Source organism: Anomaloglossus baeobatrachus, chromosome 5 (genome assembly GCF_048569485.1).
Source record: "Anomaloglossus baeobatrachus isolate aAnoBae1 chromosome 5, aAnoBae1.hap1, whole genome shotgun sequence".
In the NCBI taxonomy this organism is placed as follows: Eukaryota; Metazoa; Chordata; class Amphibia; order Anura; family Aromobatidae; genus Anomaloglossus; species Anomaloglossus baeobatrachus.
The window spans coordinates 516,140,546-516,162,726 of record NC_134357.1 but is presented as its reverse complement, the minus strand read 5'-3'; the positions used below and the strand labels follow the sequence as shown (position 1 = coordinate 516,162,726).

At 53.7% G+C, this 22,181-nt stretch overlaps 1 protein-coding gene and 1 long non-coding RNA gene across 2 annotated transcripts in view; one reads left to right on the top strand and one right to left on the bottom strand.

The window, feature by feature from the left end:
• Positions 1 to 22,181, top strand: part of LOC142312866 (uncharacterized) — a 297,096-nt gene that overhangs the window by 52,434 nt on the left and 222,481 nt on the right.
• Positions 12,323 to 20,190, bottom strand: LOC142312030 (uncharacterized). The gene is made up of 2 exons (XR_012754327.1): positions 19,916 to 20,190; positions 12,323 to 12,883 (listed from the first exon to the last, which is right to left on the bottom strand). It is a non-coding gene; the product is annotated as an uncharacterized LOC142312030 (long non-coding RNA).

Below are 22,181 nucleotides of genomic sequence, written 5' to 3'. Positions count from 1 at the left end.
GCTAAATCTGCAGGGGGTTGAATACTACTTGTAGGCACTGTATATGGAGGATTATAGGGCTGCATAATACAATATGAAGGACTATGGGGATGCGTTATAATACATATAGGATTATGGGGGCTGCATTATATGAGGACTAATGGCGTTACCTTATACATGGACAATAGGGCTGCATTAGAATACATTAAGGACTATGGGGTGAATAATACAATACACTGTGTGCAGAATTATTAGGCAAATTAGTATTTTGATCACATGATACTTTTTCTACATGTTGTCCTACTCCAAGCTGTATAGTGAAAGCCAACTGCCAATTAAGTAAATCAGGTGATGTGCATCTCTGTAATGAGGAGGGGTGCGGTGTAATGACATCAACACCCTATATAAGGTGTGCTTAATTATTAGGCAACTTCCTTTCCTTTGACAAAATGGGTCAGAAGAGAGATTTGACGGGCTCTGAAAAGTCTAAAATTGTGAGATGTCTTGCAGAGGGATGCAGCAGTCTTGAAATTGCCAAACCTTTGAAGCGTGATCACCTAACAATCAAGCGTTTCATGTCAAATAGCCAACAGGGTCGCAAGAAGCGTTCCGGGACAAAAAGGCACAAAATAACTGCCCATGAATTGAGGAAAATCAAGATGCCATTTGCCACCAGTTTGGCCATATTTCACAGCTGCAACGTTACTGGAGTATCAAAAAGCACAAGGTGTGCCATACTCAGGGACATGGCCAAGGTAAGGAAGGCTGATAAACCACCACCTCTGACCAAGAAACATAAGATAAAACGTCAAGGCTGGGCCAAGAAATATCTTAAGACTGATTTTTCAAAGGTTTTATGGACTGATGAAATGAGAGTGACTCTTGATGGGCAGATGGATGGGCCAGAGGCTGGATCAGTAAAGGGCAGAGAGCTCCGCTCCGACTCAGACACCAGCAAGGTGGAGGTGGGTACTGGTATGGGCTGGGATCATCAAAGATCAACTTGTGTGACCTTTTCGGGTTGAGAATGGAGTGAAGCTCAACTCCCAGACCTACTGCCAGTTTCTGGAAGACAACTTCTTCAAGCAGTGGTACAGGAAGAAATCAGTATCGTTCAAGAAAAACATGATTTTCATGCAGGACAATGCTCCATCACATGCATCCAACTACTCCACAGCGTGGCTGGCCAGTAAAGGTCTAAAAGATGAAAAAATAATGACATGGCCCCCTTGTTCACCTGATCTGAACCCCATAGAGAATCTGTGGTCCCTCATAAAATGTGAGATCTACAGGGAAAGAAAACAGTCCACCTCTGGGAGCAGTGTCTGGAGGCTGTGGTGGCTGGAGGCTGTGGTGACTGGAGGCTGTGGTGTCTGGAGGCTGTGGTGTCTGGAGGCTGTGGCGGCTGCTGCACGCAATGCTGAGTGTAAACAGATCAAGCAATGACAGAATCTATGGATAGTCGGCTGTTAAGTGTCATCATAAAGAAAGGGGGCTATATTGGTCACTAATTTTTTGTGGTTTTTTTTGCATGTCAGAAATGTTTATTTCTAAATTTTGTGCAGTTATATTGGTTTACCTGGTGAAAATAAACAAGTGAGATAGGAATAGATTTGGTTTTTATTAAGTTGCCTAATAATTCTGCACAGTAATAGTTACCCGCACAGACAGATATCCTCCTAAGGCTATGTGTCCACGAGAGAATGTAGCTGCGGATTTTTCTGCATCAAAATCCGCAGCTTTCCCGCAAAATCCGCACCTTTTCAAAGGTGCGGATTTGCCGTGGATTTACCGCGTAATTGCCGCGGATTTGATGCGGATTTTTTTTCCCAATTTTAAAGCCAAAATCCGGATGAAAAGCCGCAACAATAATTGACATGTTGCAGATTTTTCCGGACCAAAATCCGCACGAAATCCGCTGCGGAAAAATCCACAGCATGGACACAGCATTTCCAAAATGCCATAGAAATGGCTGGGAAGTGCCGGTGCTGCAGATTTTCGTGAAATCCGCGGCTTTTCTGCGAGAAATCCGCGGCAAAATCCGTGCATTTTCCGCTGCGTGGACCTAAGATAGCCAAATCTAGCCTAAGATAGCCAAATCTAAAAAACCCCACTCCAACTGCCAAAAATATTAAGCTTTGATATTTATGAGTCTTTTGGGTGATTGAGAACATAGTTGTTGATCAATAATAGAAAAAAATCCTCTGAAATACAACTTGCCTAATAATTCTGCACACAGTGTATGAAGGACTATGGTGACTGCATTATAATACATATAGGACTATGGGGGTGCATTATAATATATGGAAAACTATGGGGTGCAGTATAATATACGCAGGACTGTGGGGTGCAGTATAATATACAGTTAGGTCCAGAAATATTTGGACAGTGACACAAGTTTTGTTATTTTAGCTGTTTACAAAAACATGTTCAGAAATACAATTATATATATAATATGGGCTGAAAGTGCACACTCCCAGCTGCAATATGAGAGTTTTCACATCCAAATCGGAGAAAGGGTTTAGGAATCATAGCTCTGTAATGCATAGCCTCCTCTTTTTCAAGGGACCAAAAGTAATTGGACAAGGGACTCTAAGGGCTGCAATTAACTCTGGAGGCGTCTCCCTCGTTAACCTGTAATCAATGAAGTAGTTAAAAGGTCTGGGGTTGATTACAGGTGTGTGGTTTTGCATTTGGAAGCTGTTGCTGTGACCAGACAACATGCGGTCTAAGGAACTCTCAATTGAGGTGAAGCAGAACATCCTGAGGCTGAAAAAAAAAGAAAAAATCCATCAGAGAGATAGCAGACATGCTTGGAGTAGCAAAATCAACAGTCGGGTACATTCTGAGAAAAAAGGAATTGACTGGTAAGCTTGGGAACTCAAAAAGGCCTGGGCGTCCACGGATGACAACAGTGGTGGATGATCGCCGCATACTTTCTTTGGTGAAAAAGAACCCGTTCACAACATCAACTGAAGTCCAGAACACTCTCAGTGAAGTAGGTGTATCTGTCTCTAAGTCAACAGTAAAGAGAAGACTCCATGAAAGTAAATACAAAGGGTTCACATCTAGATGGAAACCATTCATCAATTCCAAAAATAGACAGGCCAGAGTTAAATTTGCTGAAAAACACCTCATGAAGCCAGCTCAGTTCTGGAAAAGTATTCTATGGACAGATGAGACAAAGATCAACCTGTACCAGAATGATGGGAAGAAAAAAGTTTGGAGAAGAAAGGTAACGGCACATGATCCAAGGCACACCACATCCTCTGTAAAACATGGTGGAGGCAACGTGATCACGTGGTCACTTGTGTTTATTGATGACATAACAGCAGACAAGAGTAGCCGGATGAATTCTGAAGTGTACCAGGATATACTTTCATCCCAGATTCAGCCAAATGCCGCAAAGTTGATCGGACGGCGCTTCATAGTACAGATGGACAATGACCCCAAACATACAGCCAAAGCTACCCAGGAGTTCATGAGTGCAAAAAAGTGGAACATTCTGCAATGGCCAAGTCAATCACCAGATCTTAACCCAATTGAGCATGCATTTCACTTGCTCAAATCCAGACTTAAGACGGAAAGACCCACAAACAAGCAAGACCTGAAGGCTGCGGCTGTAAAGGCCTGGCAAAGCATTAAGAAGGAGGAAACCCAGCGTTTGGTGATGTCCATGGGTTCCAGACTTAAGGCAGTGATTGCCTCCAAAGGATTGGCAACAAAATATTGAAATTAAAAATATTTTGTTTGGGTTTGGTTTATTTGTCCAATTACTTTTGACCTCCTAAAATGTGGAGTGTTTGTAAAGAAATGTGTACAATTCCTACAATTTCTATCAGATATTTTTGTTCAATCCTTCAAATTAAACGTTACAATCTGCACTTGAATTCTGTTGTAGAGGTTTCATTTCAAATCCAATGTGGTGGCATGCAGAGCCCAACTCGCCAAAATTGTGTCACTGGCCAAAGATTTCTGGACCTAACTGTATGTAGTACTATGGGGTGCAGTATAATACATGGAGAACTATGTGGTGCAGTATAATATATGGAGTACTATGGGGTGAATTTTACATAGATGGCTATGGGGTGCAGTATATGTAGGACAATGGGGTTCAGTATAATATACAGAGGACTTTGAGGGCTGCATTATAATACATGAATGACTATGGGGAGTGCATTATACAGTAATACATTGAGTACTATGTGAGCTGTATTAATAATATTAATAATAATAATAATAATAATCTTTATTTCTATAGCGCCAACATATTCCGCAGCGCTTTACAATTCAGGAGGATCATATACAAAAAAGTAACAGTAATAACAGTAATAGAAAATGCAATATTTAGAGGGGAAAAAAAAGACAACCCTGCTCGTGAGAGCTTACAATCTACAATGAGATATGGGTGGGGGGGGCAAGGTACAAGTGCTTATTTACAATGACAATCCAGCAATTTCAAGGAAATGGGGGATAGATAATGGCTTCCTAGACCAGTGGGCCTGAATCTTGAGATGCATTTGGGTGGCATGGAGTTTGACGTGAGGTTATGTTGTGAGAAGTTGTAGAGGCACTGTGTGAATTGGATTAGATTAGGGAGTGTGGTAGGCCGCCCTAAAAAGATGCGTTTTTAGGGAGCGTCTGAAGCAGAGTAAGTTATGATTCATTATAACTTCTTGGGGTAGATGTCACGCTCTCCGGCTCCCCTGCTCTGCTCCCCGGCTCACCTGCCACGCTCCCCGGCTTCCCTGCTTCTCTCCCCGGTCCCCAGCCTCCATTGCCTGCGGTCTCCAGGCGGTCCGGTCCCCGCTCCCGGCGCCCGTCGGCTGCTCAGCCCCAGCCCGGCTCTCCTGCTTCCTGCTCACCGCTCCCTGCCCTGGCTTCTGGCACCCGGGCCTCGCGCATTCGCATTAGGGCGCGCGCGCGGTCATTGACCCTTTCTTAAAGGGCCAGCGTCCACTGACAGGAAATTGAGCACACAGGTACAGGGTATAAAGGGGTTTAGTGTCCAAGTGGGCGGGGCCTGTTCTTCGTGTTTCCCAAGCTAGGAGTCAGGTCTCCTTGTGTCTCTGTGCCATACTTACCTATCTCTCTTCTAGAGCCGCTCCTGCCTCGCCATCCGGTCCTGCCGATTCCCGAACCCAGAACGCTGACTATCTGCCATCCTGTCAGTCCGTACCATCTCTGATCCCTGAGGTGACCCGTCCTCTCGCTCCATCGGTTCCGGACTCCGCCTGACAACATCTCGGCCTCCGAACCTGAGCTCCGTCACCCGGACTACCATCAGTGACTCCGTGGTCCCAGGGACTTCTCCATTCTACTCTTGTATACGGACTGTCCTGCTACCCGTAGTGCTCCGGCTACCGGACCCCTTGCCTTCATCAAGGAGTTCGGCCCAGTGGATCCGCCTCCTGGGTCTGCCCGTCCACCTGGCCCTAACAGTAGAGCGTTCCAGAGGATTGGTGCAGCTCGGAAGAAGTCTTGGATCCGGGAGTGGGAGGTTCGGATTAGTGTTGATGTTAGTCGAAAGTCGTTTTCAGAGCGTAGAGACCGGGTGGGGTGAGACAGAGACAGACAGAGAGGAGGGTGGAGATGTAGGGGGGGTGCCGCACTGTGGAGAGCTTTGTGGTGATAGACAGAGAGGAGGGTGGAGATGTAGGGGGTGCTGTACTGTGGAGAGCTTTGTGGGTGAGAACAAGCAGTTTGAATTGGATCCTGTGATATATGGGCAGCCAGTGCAATGACTGGCACAGAGCAGAGGCATCCGAGTAGCGATTAGCCAGATAGATGACCCTAGCTGCTGCATTAAGGATGGACTGTAGAGGAGAGAGTCTAGTTAGGGGGAGACCAATTAATAGAGAGTTACAGTAGTCAAGGCGAGAGTGGATCAGGGCCACGGTGAGTGTTTTTGTCATTTCCATTGTGAGAAAGGGGCGGATTCTAGAGATGTTCTTGAGGTGCAAGCGGCAGGAGCGGGCAGTTTTGGAAAGGTTAAGTTTGAGATAGAGAGCAGACATGACATTGCAAACTGCAGTCAGGCAGTGACTTCTGTTCTGTAGTACAGCGGGGGTGAGCTCAGGGGATGAGGTGTATAGCTGTGTGTCATCAGCATAAAGATGGTACTGAAAACCAAATCTGCTAATGGTCATTCCAATTGGGGCAGTGTAGAGGGAGAAAAGAAGAGGGCCGAGGACTGAACCTTGAGGGACCCCAACAGTGAGAGGAAGAGGAGAAGATGTGGAGCCAGCAAATGATACATTGAATGAACGGCGAGAAAGATAGTTAGAGAACCACGAGAGCACAGTGTCCTTTAGGCCGATAGAATGGAGCATAGAGAGAAGGAGATGGTGGTCAACAGTGTCGAAGGCGGCAGAGAGGTCAAGAAGGATAAGCAGAGAGTGGTCACCATTATGTTTTGCAGTCAATAGGTCATTGGTCACTTTGACAAGGGCAGTTTCTGTTGAGTGTAAAGGGCGGAAGCCAGACTGTAAAGGATCTAGAGGAGAGTGAGAGGACAGGTAGCGGGTGAGGCGAGAGTAGACCAGGCGCTCCAAGAGTTTGAAGATGAAGGGGAGATTGGAGACTGGTCTGTAGTTGCTTGTGCAGGACGGATCAAGGGAAGGGTTTTTCTAATAATGGAGTAATAATAGAGTGTTTGAGGGAGGAGGGGAAGATACCCGAAGAGAGAGAGAGATTGAAGATTTTAGTTAGGTGAGTGGTGACAACCAGAGTAGGTGTGAGGGAAAGGGATCAGTAGGGCAAGTGGTAGGATGAGAAGAAGAGAGGAGCCTGGAGACTTCCTCCTCTGTGACTGGGTCAAATGTGGAAAGTGAGCTTGATGGGATATATGGAGGGATGGGATTCACAACGCTTGGTAGCTGGGAGCTGATCTCCTGGCGGATGTTTTCTATTTTATCTGTGAAATATGAGGCCAGGTCATCAGCATGAAGGTCTGTGATGGGGGTATGTACTTTGGGACTGAGGAGGGAGTGAAAGGTGTCAAAGAGCTTTTTTGGATTGTTGGATAGTGAGGAAATAAGGGTGGTGAAGTAGGTCTGTTTGGCGAGGTGAAGAGTTGTAGGTCCTTAAGATGAACTTGTAGTGGATGACGTTTTCTGGTGTGCGGGTTTTCCTCCATATGCGTTTGGCACTCCTAGAGCATCACTGGAGAAATCGAGTTTGGGAAGTGAGCCAAGGCTGTTTTACTCTATGTTTGGAGGTTCTGAGGGTGAGGGGTGCTACTTGGTCTAGGGTATTTCTGAGTGTGTCATTGTAATGGTTTACAGCCAGATCAGGACAGGAAAGTGAGGAGATAGGGGACAGTGATGAGTGTAGAGTCTGTAAGGGTCTGAAAGTCAATGGCCTGTAGGTTTCTGAATGTGTGATAGGTGGGAGTGTACTGGGGTGGACGAGGGTTTGTGAGCTTGAAGGAGAGGATGTTGTGGTCAGAGAGGGGAAGAGGTGAGTTGTCAAAGTCAGAGATTGAGCAGAGGCGGATAAAGACCAGGTCAAGGGTGTTACCATCTTCATGTGTCTCAGAAGATGAGAGCTGTGAGAGGCCAAGGGAGGTGGTGAGAGATAGAAGCTGGGATGCAGATGGGGAGGAGGGGCTGATCATGGGTATGTTAAAGTCTCCTCGGATGAGGGTTGGTAATTCTGAGGACATGAAGTGTGGCAGCCAGGCTGAAAAGTGGTCAAGGAACTGGGTGGGTGGGCCTGGGGGACGGTATATGACAGCTACTATTATAATATATGGAGGATTATGGGGGCTGCATTATTATACATGGAGGCCTATGAGGTCTGCATTATAATACATGGTGAGCTGTGGGGTGCATTATAATACATGCATGACTATGGGGGCTGCATTATAATATATGAAGGCCTATGAGGGCTACCTTATCCATGGACTATGGGGGTGCATTATAAAACATGGAGGACTATGGGGGTGCATTATAATATATGGAGGACTATGGGGTGCAGTATAATATATGGAGGACTATGGAGTGAATTATAATACATGGAGGACTATGGGAGTTGTAGTATAATAATTGGAGGGCTATAAGAGTTACCTTATACATAGAGGACTATGGGAAATGCATTATAATACAAGGAGGACTATGGGGCGCATTCTAGTAAAATGAAGGGTTACGTGGGACCCAATATGCTATATGGAAGGCTATGTGGGGGCCATTATAGTATTTGGAGAACTATATATACGAGGGGGGACAAAGACATAAGCTTGGGATGGGAACGTTTTGTGCTGATGGAAAGAGGCTCTTACCCGCAGCACCCAGCTTTACGATGCTATGATATGGGAAAGCTGGGTGCTGAGGGAAAGATGTATAGCAGAGCCTAGGGAAGCTGGGTGCTGAGGACAAGATGGATATCAGAACATAGGAAAGCTGGATGATGATAGAAAGAGGGATTTCAGATCATGGGAAACCTGAGTGCTGAGGGAAAGAGCCAAGTGTTAACTTTATTATCCCGCACCCTGAGTGTCAGCGTCATTATCCCATGCCCCGAGTGTCGGTGTCATTATCCTGTACCCAGTGTATCTGTGTTGGGGGGGGCAGGTCCTAATTTTTGCATTGGGGCCCATCAAATTCTAGTTACAACACTGCCCAGCACAGAGATGACTAGATCACAGTTGTTGCACTAAGGTTCATGATTTCTGATCTCACAGCACTGTCTGTAAGGAACATCCCCTGTACAGTAACTCCATTCTATCTCACTAGAGGTGACTAGAGCGGAGTTGCTGCACTGAGGTTCATGATTTCTGAGCTCACAGCACTGTCTATAAGGACGGCCTCAGCCAGTCCATGCATTGTGTTCAGAGATTGTACTGACGTTCATAGATGTTTGAATAAGCCCTTATACAGATTACATGAAAGCTCCCATAAACATAGGGCTAAAATTGCCCGGATCAGACAACAATATGATGTGTATGGGGGCTATCTGACTTACCTCAAGAATGGATGTAAAGCTGGTGTCACACACAGCGACAACAACAACGAGGTCGCTGCTACGTCACCATTTTCTGTGACGTTGCAGCGACGTCCAGTCGCTGTCGCTGTGTGTGACTTCCAGCAACGACCTGGCCCCTGCTGTGAGGTCGCCGGTCGTTGCTGAATGTCCAGCTTAATTTTTTGGTCGTCACTCTCCCGCTGTGACACACACATCGCTGTGTGTGACAGCGAGAGAGCGACGAAATGAAGCGAGCAGGGAGCAGGAGCCGGCGTCTGGCAGCTGCGTTAAGCTGTAACCAGCGTAAACATCGGGTAACCAAGGGAAGACCTTTCCCTGGTTACCCGATATTTACCTTCGTTACCAGCCTCCGCCCTTGCTGCCAGTGCCGGCTCCTGCTCTGTGCACATGTGGCTGCAGTACGCATCGGGTAATTAACCCAATGTATACTGTAGCAAGGAGAGCAAGGAGCCAGCGCTAAGCAGTGTGCGCAGCTCCCTGCTCTCTGCACTGTGACATGTAGCTGCAGCACACAGCGGGTTAATTAACCCGATGTGTACTGTACCTAGGAGAGCAAGGAGCCAGCGCTAAGCGCGGCTCCCTGCTCTCTGCACATGTAGCACAGCGACGTTATGATCGCTGCTGCGTCGCTGTCTTTGACAGCTAAGCAGCGATCATAACAGCGACTTACAAGGTCGCTGTTACGTCACAGAAAATGGTGACGTAACAGCGACGTCGTTGTCGATTAGTGTGAACCCAGCTTAAAGGGAGGGAAGGAACCGGCGTGTTTGAATTCCACTTGTTGATGCTTTTGATCTCTTGAAAGATAATCCACCCCCAGAGGAGGCGACATCAGCTCTCAGAGAGAGAACACAAGAACATTTGGCTGAGCACTCCTGTATGTGATAGTCAAGAGAGAGCTGTCGGACAAATAATTGTAGGGATTGTTTACACGCCTTAAAGGGATTGTTTAGTGAAAACAAGTTATTACCTATCCATGGGCAAGGTGATCACCTGCTGATCAGTGTCCGATCACTGGAACCCGCACCGATTGGGAAAACGGGGAATTTTTATCCATATGTTTCAGGTATGTGTGACATCCATTTTTAACACGGATGCCACACGTACTCATGTTATTCTATAGTGTTCCTCACACATGCATGTTTTTACATGGACCGTGTTGCCCCACATTTCCCTGCACGCAGACATTGTTTTTTTTTCCTCAGGCAGCACGGGTGTCACACACTGATGTAATCCGTGTGACAAGAACCAGAGAAAACACGTGTCTCTGAAATAAAATGAATTTTTATACTTACTTGTCTCCAGCCCTGCTGTCACTTGCTTCCGATCCCCGCTCATTATACTCAATGAATATGCACTCAACGGAGGACCTGGAAGCAGCAGCACCATAGACATCAGTGCCAGGGACAGCATCGCTGGGGACAGGTGAGTATCCAAGGAACTCTGATATCCTGACAACGCCTACGCCACCGCGGGTGTAGCGACAGTGACTTCACGGGTTCTTCAAAGTTTATTGAGAACTCCGATGAACCCATGACGTTACTGCCGCGACCCCCACAGTAGCGCGGGTGTCATCAGGATGTCATCTGAGTTCATTGTGAACTCTGATTAACCTGTGACATCACTGCCGCGCCCGCACACATACTGCTGACCTGAATAACCTGAGCTCACCTTATGAGATGAAGGTCATCAAACAGAAGCATCCACAGCAGTGTGTGTGTGAGTACTCTCACAACCAATGAGGAATGTTCGGTTCTCCATTGAGTGTGACAGCAGTATTGACGTGACCGCCCCCAATTGGCTTTCGGCAGACCAGGATTAGGGCTTTGATAGAGAAATAAATTGGAAAAGAGGGTGTCTTTTGTCTTTATTTATTGAATGATTTTCTCTTTTATGTCTTTCCAGGTTTGCTTTTGGGGAATGTCGTGGGACCTCACCATAGATTACGGTAGAACTGTTTTTTATTTATAAAAATCAAATAAATTGGTGAATGAGGTCTGAGTCGAAGGTTTTTTGTTCAAATAAAGTTTGTTATTCTCCTTTCATCTACTGGATTAGTAGTAGGGGTGTATGCTGGAGCTGGCGTCAACCCCACAAATATTACCCAGTTTGCCATTGCACCAAAGCAACGGGAAAAGCCAGGTCCAGCACCACAATTGCTGCATCTAATTGATGTGCCACTTCTCGGGCGTCTGTGGGCTGCTATTGTTAGGCTGGAAAGGGCCAAATAACCATGGCCCTTTCCACCCTAAGAATATCATCCCCCAGTTGTCTGCTGTACCATGGCTGTTTTTTTAGTAAAAATAGAGGGGACCACACGTAATTTTTTTTAATCTAAAAATGTAAAGAATAAGCGTGGGATCCCCTCTATTTTTCATAACCAGCCAAGGTACTGCAAAGAGCTGAGGATTTCAGCCTACAGCTGCTGCTGTTCCTGTGCTGGATATGAAAGTTGGGGGGACCCCACTTTTTTTTTTTTAAATTAAAAAATAAAAATGGTGTAAAAATGCTGGTCAAGCTAACTATCTCTAGAACACTATTCTATAAGCTCTATTTATCTTCCTATATCTTTAATTTTTCAGGCTTTCCACATTAAACAAAAAAAAAAACAAAAAAAAAAAACAAAACCAAAAAACATTCATTTCAGTATCTTACTTTTTTTTTTACCGGTACCACACGGACAACCATACTGGTACGTGTGGCTTGCACCTGTTTAAACACGGACATCTGAAAGGGGCCTTATAGATACCCATCTACTGTATGTACTATCATTTTGAGTTGCTGCAAATTATGATGTTCTCCTCAGCGGCTAAAAATACTTCTCAAAATTTCTAAGAAGTATTGTTACCCCTCTGTAAAATATGTAGTGTCACCTCTGCCAGAGCCCGTCCTATGGAACAGTGGTGGCAACAGCTTCAGACGCTCAGCAAAAAGCAACTTACGTCCCTTTAAATTTAAAGAAAAAAAAAAAAAACGTTTCGCCCCATATGACCGGAATCAGGCGGTGTGAGCCTCATGGAGTTATGTTGCCACCAAAGGAGGGAAACACGGTGAAACAGGACTGGGGCCTAATAAATGGGGGGCGTGAGAGAGGATCAGGGGTCTGCTAAAGACAGAAAATAAATTGTCAGCGAGATCTGATCAGTTTACTGTGGGTCTACATGTGAGGACAGATGTTTTGGAAACTACCTACAACACTGTGACCGCAGCCCGACCGGCAGTGACTGCTCACTAATGTCACACCGAGCTTTATCATTATAGAAATGAACATTCAGCCCAAACTTCTAGAACAGTTTTATTAAAATAAGTATATCAATTAAAAAAAAAAAAAAAAAAAAAAAGAGAAATATTTATACAGTTTTATTTTTATAGAGAACATTTATTCCATGCTGTACATGGGAACGGGTAACACACAAAATACAGATATAAATTACAGTGAATAAACCAATCCTCACAGACGGGTACAGAGGGGAGCGGACCCTGCCCTCAGGGGCTCACAGTCTACAGGGTAATGAGGAGGAGACAGAAGGTCGGGGATACAAATATATAACACTGACAGACGGGTACAGAGGGGCGCAGACCCTGCTCTCGGGGGGGGTTACAGTCTACAGGGTAATTAGGGAGGGGGAGACAGAAGGTCGGGGATACAAATATACACTGTAACAATCAACTTTACAAATTAATACGTAGAATAAAGCCATGTTGGACATTGGCAACAATGAAAGAAAAAAAATCTTTTGTATCGGAGTCCCGTGCGTTTTAGGTGTAAAAATTGTATTTCTCCATTTACCATAAAAATCCTCTTGTTGAATACATTGGAGGACACAGGAGGTGTGATGTGCATTAGACCACACTGTTCTCTCAGTCTCTAAGGTGGGACGACGGGGGGCAATTACACCCAGATGCCAGTAGTCACAAACTGTGTTAGAAAAACAAAGGGAGAAGATTAATAGCACACCTCCCACAAAGTGCAACACGGCCCCCTGCCCAGCACGAGCCCCCCCACGTGCAGCCTCCCTCCCCCTGCAAGCTCGGCCCCCACGTGCAGCCTCTTTCCCCCTGCAAGCTCCACCCCCAACGTGCAGCCTCCCCCCCCCAACGTGCAGCCTCTCTCCCCCTGCAAGCTCCCCCCCCCCAACGTGCAGCCTCTTTCCCCCTGCAAGCTCCCCCCCCCAACGTGCAGCCCCTCTCCCCCCCCCAACGTGCAGCCTCTCTCCACCTGCAAACTCCACCCCCCCCAACGTGCAGCCTCTTCCCCCTGCAAGCTCCCTCCCCCCCAACGTGCAGCCTCTTCCCCCCTGCAAGCTCCCCCCCCCCCAACGTGCAGCCTCTTCCCCCCTGCAAGCTCCCCCCCCAACATGCAGCCTCTTCCCCCCTGCAAGCTCCCCCCCCAACGTGCAGCCTCTCTCCCCCTGCATCCTCCCCCCCCAACATGCAGCCTCTCTCCCCCTGCATCCTCCCCCCCCCCAACATGCAGCCTCTCTCCCCCTGCATCCTCCCCCCCCCCAACATGCAGCCTCTTTCCCCCTGCAAGCTCCCCCCCCCAACGTGCAGCCTCTTCCCCCCTGCAAGCTCCCCCCCCAACGTGCAGCCTCTTCCCCCCTGCAAGCTCCCCCCCACAACGTGCAGCCTCTCTCCCCCTGCATCCTCCCCCCCCCAACATGCAGCCTCTCCCCCCCACCCAACGTGCAGCCTCTCTCCCTGCGAGCCCCACCCAACACACACACGGCCCCACACACACGGCCCCACGCGCACACACACACACACACGGCCCCACGCGCACACACACACACACACGGCCCCACGCGCACACACACACACACACACGGCCCCACACACACACGGCCCCACACACACACACACACGGCCCCACACACACACACACACGGCCCCACACACACACACACACACGGCCCCACACACACGGCCCCACACACACACACACACACGGCCCCACACACACACGGCCCCACACACACACGGCCCCACACACACACGGCCCCACACACACACGGCCCCACACACACACGGCCCCACACACACACGGCCCCACACACACACGGCCCCACACACACACGGCCCCACACACACACGGCCCCACACACACACGGCCCCACACACACACGGCCCCACACACACACGGCCCCACACACACACGGCCCCACACACACACGGCCCCACACACACACGGCCCCACACACACACGGCCCCACACACACACGGCCCCACACACACACGGCCCCACACACACACGGCCCCACACACACACGGCCCCACACACACACGGCCCCACACACACACGGCCCCACACACACACGGCCCCCACACACACACGGCCCCACACACACACGGCCCCACACACACACGGCCCCACACACACACGGCCCCACACACACACGGCCCCACACACACACGGCCCCACACACACACGGCCCCACACACACACGGCCCCACACACACACGGCCCCACACACACACGGCCCCACACACACACGGCCCCACACACACACGGCCCCACACACACACGGCCCCACACACACGGCCCCACACACACGGCCCCACACACGGCCCCACACACACACACACACGGCCCCACACACACACACACACGGCCCCACACACACACACACACGGCCCCACACACACACACACACACACGGCCCCACACACACACACACACACACGGCCCCACACACACACACACACACACACACACACACACTGCCACACACACACTGCCACACACACACTGCCACACACACACTGCCACACACACACTGCCACACACACACTGCCACACACACACGGCCCCACACACACACACACACAGCCCCACACACACACACACAGCCCCACACACACACACACACACAGCCCCACACACACACACACACACAGCCCCACACACACACACACACACACACACACACACACACGGCCCCACACACACACACACGGCCCCACACACACACACACGGCCCCCACACACACACGGCCCCACACACACACACACACGGCCCCACACACACACACACACGGCCCCACACACACACACACACACACTGCCACACACACACTGCCACACACACACGGCCCCACACACACACACACGGCCCCACACACACACACACACAGCCCCACACACACACACACACAGCCCCACACACACACACACACAGCCCCACACACACACACACACAGCCCCACACACACACACACACACACACACACACACACACACACACACACACACAGCCCCACACACACACACGGCCCCACACACACACACACACACGGCCCCACACACACACACACACACACACGGCCCCACACACACACACACGGCCCCACACACACACACACACAGGGCCCCCCTTTGCCCCCACCAAACGTGCAGCGTCACCCCCTGCCCAGTGCGCCCCCAAGAGAGAGACTGCACGTCGGGGGGGGGGGGGGGCTCGCAGGGAGAGAGAGGCTGCACGTCGGGGGGGGGGGGGGGCTCGCAGGGAGAGAGAGGCTGCACGTCGGGGGGGGGGGGGCTCGCAGGGAGAGAGAGGCTGCACGTCGGGGGGGGGGGGGGGCTCGCAGGGAGAGAGAGGCTGCACGTCGGGGGGGGGGGGGGCTCGCAGGGAGAGGGAGGCTGCACGTCGGGGGGGGGGCTCGCAGGGAGAGAGAGGCTGCACGTCGGGGGGGGGGGGGCTCGCAGGGAGAGAGAGGCTGCACGTCGGGGGGGGGGGCTCGCAGGGAGAGAGAGGCTGCACGTCGGGGGGGGGGGCTCGCAGGGAGAGAGGCTGCACGTCGGGGGGGTGGGCTCGCAGGGAGAGAGAGGCTGCACGTCGGGGGGGTGGCTCGCAGGGAGAGAGAGGCTGCACGTCGGGGGGGTGGCTCGCAGGGAGAGAGAGGCTGCACGTCGGGGGGGTGGCTCGCAGGGAGAGAGAGGCTGCACGTCGGGGGGGTGGCTCGCAGGGAGAGAGAGGCTGCACGTCGGGGGGGTGGCTCGCAGGGAGAGAGAGGCTGCACGTCGGGGGGGTGGCTCGCAGGGAGAGAGAGGCTGCACGTCGGGGGGGTGGCTCGCAGGGAGAGAGAGGCTGCACGTCGGGGGGGTGGCTCGCAGGGAGAGAGAGGCTGCACGTCGGGGGGGTGGCTCGCAGGGAGAGAGAGGCTGCACGTCGGGGGGGTGGCTCGCAGGGAGAGAGAGGCTGCACGTCGGGGGGGTGGCTCGCAGGGAGAGAGAGGCTGCACGTCGGGGGGGGTGGCTCGCAGGGAGAGAGAGGCTGCACGTCGGGGGGGTGGCTCGCAGGGAGAGAGAGGCTGCACGTCGGGGGGGTGGCTCGCAGGGAGAGAGAGGCTGCACGTCGGGGGGGGGTGGCTCGCAGGGAGAGAGAGGCTGCACGTCGGGGGGGGGGTGGCTCGCAGGGAGAGAGAGGCTGCACGTCGGGGGGGGGTGGCTCGCAGGGAGAGAGAGGCTGCACGTCGGGGGGGTGGCTCGCAGGGAGAGAGGCCCCGCGAGAGCCCCCACAACACGCACCACTGCCCCGCGAGAGCCCCCACAACACGCACCACTGCCCCCGCGAGAGCCCCCACAACACGCACCACTGCCCCGCGAGAGCCCCCACAACACGCACCACTGCCCCGCGAGAGCCCCCACAACACGCACCACTGCCCCGCGAGAGCCCCCACAACACGCACCACTGCCCCGCGAGAGCCCCCACAACACGCACCACTGCCCCGCGAGAGCCCCCACAACACGCACCACTGCCCCGCGAGAGCGCACAACAACAAGCACCACTGCCCCGCGAGAGCCCACAACAACAAGCACCACTGCCCCGCGAGAGCCCACAACAACAAGCACCACTGCCCCGCGAGAGCCCACAACAACAAGCACCACTGCCCCGCGAGAGCCCACAACAACAAGCACCACTGCCCCGCGAGAGCCCACAACAACAAGCACCACTGCCCCGCGAGAGCCCACAACAACAAGCACCACTGCCCCGCGAGAGCCCACAACAACAAGCACCACTGCCCCGCGAGAGCCCACAACAACAAGCACCACTGCCCCGCGAGAGCCCACAACAACAAGCACCACTGCCCCGCGAGAGCCCACAACAACAAGCACCACTGCCCCGCGAGAGCCCACAACAACAAGCACCACTGCCCCGCGAGAGCCCACAACAACAAGCACCACTGCCCAGCGAGAACCCCCCAAACGTGCAGCGTCGCCCTCCGCGAGCCCCCCCCCCTTAAACATGCAGCGTCACCCCCTGGCCACTGCGATTCCCCCAAACATGCAGCGTCACCCCCTAGCCACTGCGAGCCCCCCAAACATGCAGCGTCACCCCCTGGCCACTGCGAGCCCCCCAAACGTGCAGCGTCACCCCCTGTCCACTGCGAGCCCACCAAACGTGCAGCGTCACCCCCTGGCCACTGCGAGACCCCCAAACATGCAGCGTCACCCCCTGGCCACTGCGAGCCCCCCCAAGCGTGCAGCGTCGCCCCCTGCCCAGTGCCAGCCCCCCCAAACGTGCAGCGTCGCACCCTGCCCAGTGCCAGCCCCCCCCAAACGTGAAGCGTCGCCCCCTGCCCAGTGCCAGCCCCCCCCCCCCCAAACGTGAAGCGTCGCCCCCTGGCCACTGCAAGCCCCCCAAACATGCAGCGTCACCCCCTGGCCACTGCGAGCCCCCCCAAACGTGCAGCGTCGCACCGCGGCCAGTGCGAGCCCCCCCAAACGTGCAGCGTCGCCCCCCGGCCAGTGCGTGCCCCCCCAAACGTGCAGCGTCGCTCCCCGGCCAGTGCGAGCCCCCCCAAACGTGCAGCATCATCCCCCTGCCCAGTGCGATCCCCCCCAAAACGTGCAGCGTCGCCCCCTGCCCAGTGCGATCCCCCCCAAACGTGCAGCGTCGCCCCCTGCCCAGTACGAGCCCCCCCAAACGTGCAGCGTCACCACCTGCCCAGTGCGAGCCCCCAAACATTCAGCGTCGTCCCATGCTCAGTGCGAACCCCCCCAAAACCTGCAGCTTCGTCCCCTGCGATTCCCCCCCCCCAAACGTGCAGCATCGCCCCCGGCCAGTGCGAGCCCCCCCAAACGTGCAGCGTCACCAACCCGGCCAGTGCCATCCCCCCAAACGTGCAGCATCGCCCCCCGGCCAGTGCGAGCCCCCCCAAACGTGCAGCGTCGCACCGCGGCCAGTGCGAGCCCCCCCCAAACGTGCAGCGTCGCCCCCCGGCCAGTGCGAGCCCCCCCAAACGTGCAGCATCACCAACCCGGCCAGTGCCATCCCCCCAAACGTGCAGCATCGCCCCCCGGCCAGTGCGAGCCCCCCCCAAACATGCAGCGTCGCCCCCCGGCCAGTGCGAGCCCCCCCAAACGTGCAGCATCATCCCCCCGGCCAGTGCGAGCCTCCCCAAATGTACAGCGTCGCCCCCCGGCCAGTGCGAGCCACCCCAAACGTGCAGCGTCGCCCCCCCGGCTAGTGCGAGCACCCCCAAACGTACAGCGTCATCCCCCCGGGCAATGCGAGCCACCCCAAACTTGCAGCGTATCCCCCCGGCCAGTGCGAGCCCCCCCAAACATGCAGCCTCACCCCCTGGCCAGTGCGAGCCCCCCAAACATGCAGCCTCCCCCCCTGGCCAGTGCGAGCCCCCCAAACATGCAGCCTCACCCCCCGGCCAGTGCGAGCCCCCCCCAAACGTGCAGCATCATCCCCCCGGCCAGTGCGAGCCCCCCCCAAATGTACAGCGTCTTCCCCCCGGCTAGTGCGAGCCCCCCCAAACGTGCAGCGTCGCCCCCCGGCCAGTGCGAGCCACCCCAAACGTGCAGCGTCGCCCCCCGGCCAGTGCCATCCCCCCCAAACGTGCAGCGTCGCCCCCCGGCTAGTGCGAACCCCTCCAAACGTACAGCGTCATCCACCCGGCCAGTGCGAGCCCCCCCAAACGTACAGCATCATCCCCCCGGCCAGTGTGAGCCCCCCCCAAACGTGCAGCGTCGCCCCCCCGGCCAGTGTGAGCCCCCCCCCCAAACGTGCAGCGTCGCCCCCCCGGCCAGTGCGAGCCCCCCCAAACGTACAGCATCATCCCCCCGGCCAGTGCGAGCTCCCCAAACGTGCAGCGTCGCACCGCGGCCAGTGCGAGTCTCCCCAAACGTGCAGCGTCACCAACCCGGCCAGTGCCGTCCCCCCAAACGTGCAGCGTCGCCCCCCGGCCAGTGCGAGCCCCCCCAAACGTGCAGCGTCGCCCCCCGGCCAGTGCGAGCCCCCACAAACGTGCAGCGTCACCCCCCGGCCAGTGCGAGCCCCCCCAAACGTGCAGCGTCACCAACCAGGCCAGTGCCATCCCCCCAAACGTGCAGCGTCGCCCCCCGGCCAGTGCGAGCCCCTCCAAACGTGCAGCGTCGCACCGCGGCCAGTGCGAGCCCCCCCAAACGTGCAGCGTCGCACCGCGGCCAGTGCGAGCCCCCCCAAACGTGCAGCATCGCCCCCCGGCCAGTGCGAGCCCCCCCAAACGTGCAGCGTCGCCCCCCGGCTAGTGCGAGCCCCCCCAAACGTGCAGCGTCACCAACCCGGCCAGTGCCATCCCCCCAAACGTGCAGCGTCGCCCCCCGGCCAGTGCGAGCCCCCCCCAAACGTGCAGCGTCGCACCGCGGCCAGTGCGAGCCCCCCCAAACGTGCAGCGTCCCCCCCGGCCAGTGCGTGCCCCCCCCAAACGTGCAGCATCGCCCCCGGCCAGTGCGAGCCCCCCCAAACGTGCAGCGTCACCAACCCGGCCAGTGCCATCCCCCCAAACGTGCAGCGTCGCCCCCCGGCCAGTGCGAGCCCCCCCAAACGTGCAGCATCGCCCCCCCGGCCAATGCGAGCCCCCCCCCCAAACGTGCAGCGTCGCACCCCGGCCAGTGCAAGCCCCCCCAAAATGTACAGTATCATCCCCTGCTCCGTGTAACCCCCCATAAGACACTTACCTTATTGAAGCCTGAGACATACACGAGCTGCAGCCCCCAACACAGACAGGAGACACTGCTCTGTGCCCCCAACATCCAGGCTGAGACCCCAGAGCTATAACTAATGAGGAAACGCTGACTCTTCTCCACCTCAGGGTCAGGATCCTCCGCTCTGCACAGAGGAGCACGAGCACTGCCGCTTCCCGCCCACAGATCTGTACGGCACTGAGGAGGCTCCGCCTTTTCCGGTGACATCATGATTTCATGAAATCACTCCTCCCACCTCAAAAAATCAACTCCGATCTAGCCTCTACCGTATGTGGAGATTCCCCATTACTGGGCGCAGGGGGCATTAAAGAGATTTTTTTTTACCAGATTTTGGCCTTCTAAACTAAAACTACCACCTTAAACAGCACCTGTGCTGCAGTCTATAAAGGTGCATGTTACCCCCTGACCACCTCTGTAGACCCCACAAATCCCTTTATAAAATGTTCCCACCATGTATGTAAATTGTCCGGTCCAATGGCCGTCCTAATCTGTGCCTCCTGTCGCCATCATCTTGTGCTGATTGATGTGGATGATGCTTCAGGCACCATCCATGAAGGCGGGCAAAATCTCACGTCTGCGCAGACATGTTCCCGACTTGCGCAGGCGCATTTAACTCTATTTCATTGTGGGCAGAGCCAAAAACATAGGTGAGCCTGCACGAATCGGTGAGTTCTCTTGCTCAGCGATGTGGATGAAGAAGGTGACGTCATCCACATCGCCAGGCAAAATCTCCCAGCGCACTTTGATCTGTCCTGCTGATGGAAATCAAAATATTGTAGTGCGCATGCGCGGGCGGTCTTTAACCTTTCCTTGCATCTGCACATTATAAAGTGCGGTGTGCAGGACTGTAATGCTGGCCTGTGTAGGACATGTTATCCATACTGGGCTGGGTAGAAGGAGGACGGCGATTGTCATAGAGAGGGGATGCCCGACCGGAGAGCAGCGGCACCCATTGGACCGGACCGCCCCTAGGTGGGTATAATAAAGGTGATGTTCTACAGCACGGCCTTGGCTCTTATATACAGTATTCTGGAATGCTGTATATAAGGGCTCACTGGGGGTGGCCGCAGCTTATAGTCGCCAAATGTGGTGACAGGATCCTTTTAATTATGCCTCAGCTGGAGCCCTCCTGTAGCTGGTTCCCCTACTATGGGTGTAACCGGATTAAAGGGAATCTGTCACCTGCTCACCTGTGGGGCTGTCCGGTCCAATAGGCTTCACCACAAAGAGTATGTCCAACGGACTGGACCAGCTGCATTTAAATACAGTGCAAGACTAAATCATATGGTATTTTTGGGGTGTACAGGGGAAGTCAGGGGACAATGCGATACTTTGTAAAATGCCTAACAAAAGCAGAAAAAGGTGGTGCCTTTTGTTGAGATACTTAAAAATTGATGACAGGTTCCCATTAATGTTCTTCCACTACTTCTGTATCACCACTGCTTTGGTCCCCGCCAGTTTCTGTATACCCTGGTCAGTCTCTATGAATAAGTCATCCGTACAGCCATTCAGTGCCCAAAGCAGTGGCAGACATAGGCTATGTGCACACGGTGCGTTTTTCTCGGCATTTTTGCGCGTTTTTCGGGTGCGTTTTTGGCCTCAAAACTGCATGACTTTGCTTCCCCAGCAAAGTCTATGAGTTTTCATTTTTGCTGTCCCCACACAGCGTTTTTTTTTCAGCTGCGTTTTTGTGGTGACCACAAAAACGCAGCATGTCAATTATTCCCGCGTTTTTCACTGCGCTTTTCATCCATTGAGTGCAATGGGATGTTGAAAGACGCAATGAGAAACGCAAATAGCTGCGTTTTGGTGCGTTTCTAAGACCAAAAACGCAGCTATAAGCGCAGGAGGTGGGTAGTAAAGTGACGTGTACAGGAAGAGGATTCCTTCTGTCAGTATATACAGAAGCGTGAATCCTCCCGGTACCGTCACCCGCCGCGTCCATCTCCCGTCCTGTGCATGTATGCTGCCGTGCGGCACCATGTCTGGGCGGGAGGTGGAAGCGGCTGCGAAAACAAAAGTTAACAGTAGAATAAAAAAAAAAAAAGTTATACTCACCTGTCTGCAGCCTCCCGGTGCCATGCCCGCTCCCAGCTCCTGTCACGGTATCGCCGCTCCCGCTCCGGCTGTGTGCAGTCTCCCCGGGGCAGGACCTTGCTTGCAGGACCTGGCGATGGATCACCTGATGCAGTCACCTGACGCATCAGCTGATCGAGTCTCGGGCTGACGCGGGCGCCCG